The following is a 5,899-nucleotide window of genomic DNA, read 5'->3' as shown; positions in this document are numbered from 1 at the left end:
CCATTACACCAGTCACTGAATCAGTCCATCTCATCAAGGGTCTTCCTCTCCTGTCCTGTTCCTTCACCTTCCCAATCCTGATATCCCTTTCCAAGGACTAATTCTGCCTTGCATCATGTCCAAAATATATTAGAAGAAGCTTTATAATCCTTGCCTCCAAGGAGCAGCCTGGCTTCACCTTCTCCAGTATGAAATTGTTTGTTTTCCTAGCAGTTCATGGTATGTTCAATACTCTTCTCTAGCAGGACAGCTCAAAGGCATCAATTCTCCTTCTGTCATCCATAGTCATTGTCCAGCTTTCTGATGCATAGCAAGTAATTACAAAGACCATTACCTGTATCAGGTGCACTTTAGGCTCCAGAGTGACATCATTGCTCTTCAGTACTTTGGAGAGGTCTCACACAGCAGACTTTCCCAATGCAATTTGTCTTTTAATTTCTTGGCTGCTGGTACTAAGAGTGTTTATTGTAGAGCCAAGCAAATGGAAGCTGCTAACAATCTCAGTGTCTTCACTATCTGTCATGATGCTGCCAATTGGCCCACTGGTTCTCATCTTTGGTTTTGGTTTTGATTGGTTGTTTTTTGTGGGGTTTTGTGTTGTTTTTTTTAAATTAAGTTTTAGTCCAGATTGAAGGCTGCAGTTCTTGACCCTCTGCAGGAAGGACTCCAGGTTCTTCTCAGTTTCAGCAAGCACGGTTGTGTTGTTTGCATAATGGAGATTGTTGATGAGTCTTCCTCCAATCCAGATGCCACATTACTCCTCACAGAGCCCAGCCTCCTGGATAATCTGGTCTGCATACAGATTGAAAAGATAAGGATATAGGACCCGTCCTTGGCGATCGCCCTTCCCAATTTTCAACCATGCAGTGTCTTCTTGCTCTTCTGATTACTGCCTCCTGGTCCAAGTAAGGTTTTTGCCTAAGCACAGTAAAGTGTTCTGGGATCCCCATTCTTCTCACAGTCAGTCACAGTTTGTTGTGATCTACACAGTCAAATGCCTTTGCATGATCAATGAAACATAGACACAGACATTTCTCTGGTCCTCTCTGCTTTCATCCAAGATCCACCTGACATTAACTATAATATCCCTGGTACCACACCTCTTCTAAATCCAGTCTGCATTTCAGGCAGCTTTCTCTTAATGTGCTGTTTCAGCTGTTTTGTTTTCAGTAGAATCTTGCTTGCATGTGATATCAAGGATACTGATTGATTATTTTCACACTCATAGAAGAAGAAAATACCTACGGTTTTTGTCTGCCCACAGAGTTGAGAATAATTTAAAATGTTATTTTTAGGTTTGTTTGTATAGTGACAGTTTGTAAGTCACAGAAAATTACTGTTTACTGCCTTTTTGGCAACTATATGTCTCCTCTTATAAATGTCCTTTGAATATAAAACAATTTGTGTTCATATGCTTGTAACCCCAGTAATTGTGTGATTTCTTTTTACAGTCTGAAAAAATTTAGAAATTTAGAAAAAAATAGAAATGTCTTTTTTAAAATAAATTATTAATGGTTTTAACTAAAGTCTACTGAAAAGTTGGATTTTCATTCATTGATTATTGCACATTTTTCTCCTTCCCCCTTTCTCCAGTTACATATAATGCCTAAATGTATTTTTCTTTTGAACAGTTGTCACTCTCATCTGTTCTAATATAATGTTAATTGTCTATCCAAACTTTGCCTATTCTCCTCCAAACACCCCCCCAATGTCAGTCCTGCTTCATAAAAGTGGTGTTATGCAGTATTTTTCCTTTTGAGTCTGAGACATTTTACTCAGCATTATCGACCTCTAGGGTCACTCATGTTGTGTAATGTTTTAAAAGTTCATTGTTTTTCAGTGCTGTATAGTATTCCATTATATGAAAAAGGCAAATTCTAATTTTTTATGGAATGGAAAGAAACCCCAAATAAGTAAAAAATTCCTGAAAAATAGAAACAAGGTAAAAGGCATCACACTTCCTGATTTCAAATCCTACTACACAGCAGTGGTGGTTAAGATAGCATGGTAATGATATAGTGACAGACATATAGATTAGTGGAGTAGAATGGAGAACACAGTCAAGTGAGGAAATGATAGCTTTTTTAACAAAAGATGTCAAAATCGGAAAACCTTCTGTAGAAAACTCAAGCAAACTCACACCTCACACAATACATAAAATCTAACTCAAGATGGATGAAAGACCTAATAAGAGTAAGACCAACGAGTATATATGTCTCCAGAGAAAAGCTTAGAAGAACTCTAGATGACCTAATCGATAGTATGAACAGTCTGCCAAGTAAATGAAAAATCTATACGCAGGAAAGAGCAAAATTGATGAATAGGACCTTCTAAGAACTGAATCCCTATGCACGTCAAAAAACTTCTCCCACAAGTTAGAAAAGAAACCCACAGACAGGAGAAAAAATATTTGGTAATGGCATGTCTTAGAAGGGACTCAAATCTAAAAATTTATAGAATACTCACATTTCAACAAGAAAAAAGTAAGCAACCCAATCGCAAAATGGGCACAGGATATGAAAAAACACCAGAGAAGAAATTCCTAGCTATCACAGAAATGCAAATCTTAAAATAACTATGAGATACCATCTCACCCCAGTAACAATAGCAAAGTTCAACAGAGCAATAAACAGCAAATGCTGGCAAGGTTGTGGAGAGATTGCAAATAATATATCTTTCTCAACAGAAATTGGTTATAAAAGCAAAAACTGTAATATAATATTTCTTTATAAGTAGTAAGAAAAATATCTTTGGTAATTATTATAAGAGAGAGCTGTTGGCAGAGAAGATAAGGAGTTGAACTGACAATCCAAAGTGAAGTGATTGAAATCTACCAGCTACTTGGCAAACAAAAGATGAACACTCCCCTCTTGTGAAATTTACATTCCCGAAAAGCTGCTGGGGAGTCAGCTATGAGTTTATTTTGACTTAACTGAGCCTGATAACATTATCAACATTATTATTTTAGTTACTGTTATTAGTTGTCCCTATGAACAAAAGAATGAAAACTTGCCCTGTATGATGCCATTCTCATGATCTCCAAAACCCTCAAGACCATTGTAGCAGTGGCTGTCCATGTCCTTGAGGGTCTTCTTCTCTTTCATTGAACTACTTTCCCCAGCATGATGCATTTTTCCAAGAACTGGCCGCTCCTGATAACATCCCTAAAGTATTTGAGTTCTTGCTTCAAGGGAGTAACTTGGTTGCATTTGCTTCAATATATATTAGTTTGTTCTTTTGGAAATCTTAGGGCTATTCAGTTCTCTTTGCAATCACAATTTGAAAGCATTGATTCTTCTTTAGTCTTTATTTATTAATGGTTGTTGTTAGCTACCCTTGAGTCGAGCCTGATTCATAGCGACCTTATGAACAAAAAGATCAGAGCTCTGCTTTATGCTGCACCATCCTCACACTTCCTGACACACAACAGCCCATTGCAGCAGCCTCCATGTCAATTCATCTGGTTAAAGGTCTTCTCCCTTGCTAACCCTCCACCCTTCCCAGCATCATGTTCTTCTCCAAGAAATAGCACCTTCTAGCAACATGTCCAAAGTATGTGAGGTGAAGTCTCATTACTCTTGCTTCCAAGAGCACTCTGGCTGCACCCTTTCCAAGACATCTCTGTGTGTTCTCTTGGCCATCCGTGGAATGTTCAGTGCTCTTCTCCAGCACCATATCTCAAAGATGTCAATAGGAAGTTAATTCCTCATATATATTTTATTGTTTTAATTATTTTTTCAACTAGTATATTACTTTCAGTAGAGTTATAGTGGTTACATATGTGTATGCATAACTCTAAGACTTTTTTTCTATGAGTAAATACATCTAAGTAATATTTTTAGCCATAAAACGGGTCATACCGTGTAGTTTTAAAATTTATGTAATAATTTTTTTATTTTATTTATTTATTTATTATTTATTTGTTTATTTATCTGTTCATTCGTTCATTCATTCATTTATTTATTTTAGGATAGACAGATGTCATGAACTATTGTGCTTACTGGTATTACAATCACCTAATGAGACTTTAATTCTTCCTTGTATAGTGTTTACAATTCTAATGGAAGCAGACAGAATACAAAATAGTAAACTCTCTAGTAAGTCATAAAGAGGGTAGGAGTTTCCAGACACGGAGTAAATGGTAGCAGGAGTCAAAGCGGCGGCTGAGGTGGAGGAAGAGAGCAGCGCTCCCGGCGTGGCGAGCAGTAACGGAGCTCCGGGTCCTAAAGGTGACCTAGAATGAGAAGAGGAAGGAGAAAGGCATGGAAAGAGGAGACCATATTCAAACCCATCTAAGAGATACAGAGCCTTCATTACAAACATACCTTTTGATGTGAAATGGCAGTCTCTTAAAGAACTGGTTATAGAAAAAGTTGGTGAGGTAACATACGTGGAGCTCTTAATGGACGCTGAAGGAAAGTCAAGGGGATACGCTGTTGTTGAATTCAAGCTGGAAGAGAGTATGAAAAAAAACCTGCTGAAGTTCTAAACAAGTATAGTCTGAGTGGAAGACCACTGAAAGTCAGTGAAGATCCTGATGGTGAACATGCCAGGAGAGCAATGCAAAAGGCCGGAAGACTTGGAAGCACAGTATTTGTAGCAAATCTAGATTGTAATGTTGGCTGGAAGAAGCTGAAGGAAGTATTTAGTATGGCTCGTGTGGTGGTCCGAGCAGACATTCTTGAGGATAAAGATGGAAAAAGTCGTGGAATAAGCACTGTTACTTTTGAACAGTCCATCAAAGCTGTGCAAGCTATATCTATGTTTAATGACCAACTGCTATTTGATAGACCAATGCATGTCAAAATGGGTGAGAGGGCATTACCAAAGGGAGATTATTTCCCTCCTGAACGTCCTCAACAACTGCCCATGGACTTGGTGGTATTGGCAATGGATTAGGACCAGGAGGGCAGCCTATTGATGCCAATCACCTGAGCAAAGGCATCGGAATGGGAAACATTGGGCCTGCAGGCATGGAAGGACCCTTTGGTGGTGACATGGAGAACATGGGATGATTTGGATCTGGGATGAACATGGGCAGAATAAATGAAATCCTAAGTAATGCTAAAAGACAAATTCAACGAATGTGGCCATGTGATGTATGCCGACATCAAGAAGGAGAATGGAAAGTCCACATGGTGCAGTGTTGTCAAGTTTGAGTCGCCCGAGGTGGATGAGCGGGCCTGCCGGACGATGAATGGGATGAAGCTGAGTGGCAGAGAGATTGATGTGCGAATTGATAGAAATGCTTAAGTGGCTGCCTTTTTTAAACATCAAGACTAGAACCCTGAATTTTTTTTTGTTATTAACCATTTTAATTTGTTGACTGGATGTATAAAGATGTTTTAAAAATTCAGTTGCTTTTTGGGGTAATTTGGATTACTTTTTTAATGACGGGGGTTCCATTTGACTGTTTGCATTGCGATTGCAATGTGTGCAATTATTTTTGTAGTTGTGGCATCTTGTTGACATCGAATATGACTTTGATAATAAATATCAGTTCCTGAAAAAAAAAAAAAGAGGATAGGAATTTCTGGAATAAAATTAGTTTTTAAGGTGTGCCAGTGGTTTGTTTCACTGTTGAAAGATATTCTTGTGACGGTGAGTATGTTGCAAGTACACTGTGTAATATTTAATTAGCCTTTAAGTAGTATTTATTTTGTAAAAGTGAAAGATATTTTTGTAAGTGCATAATAATAATCACACTTATACCTAACATGTTTATTACAATTTTTGCAGTGGTTATAAAATAATACATGTGTTCTGTCCTACATTATTTTGATATCTTTGTATCACTTCAGAGTCTTACTAAGTTGCTTCTTTATTAATATGTCCTTAGCACATTTTTTAAACCAATTACAATTTGTGGTAGGCTGTGTCACATATGATTGTTGTTGTG

The 5,899-nt window shown here is 37.7% G+C and overlaps 1 pseudogene; it reads left to right on the top strand.

Annotated features, from left to right (window-relative positions):
- The first annotated feature begins 4,138 nt into the window (after window positions 1-4,138).
- Window positions 4,139-5,015, top strand: LOC102851285 (annotated as a pseudogene).
- Window positions 5,016-5,899: the final 884 nt, after the last annotated feature.

This window comes from Elephantulus edwardii, unplaced genomic scaffold (assembly GCF_000299155.1).
Source record: "Elephantulus edwardii isolate Elephantulus edwardi_28Jun2011 unplaced genomic scaffold, EleEdw1.0 scaffold00082, whole genome shotgun sequence".
In the NCBI taxonomy this organism is placed as follows: domain Eukaryota; kingdom Metazoa; phylum Chordata; class Mammalia; order Macroscelidea; family Macroscelididae; genus Elephantulus; species Elephantulus edwardii.
This window is presented reverse-complemented; position numbering and strand designations above follow the sequence as displayed.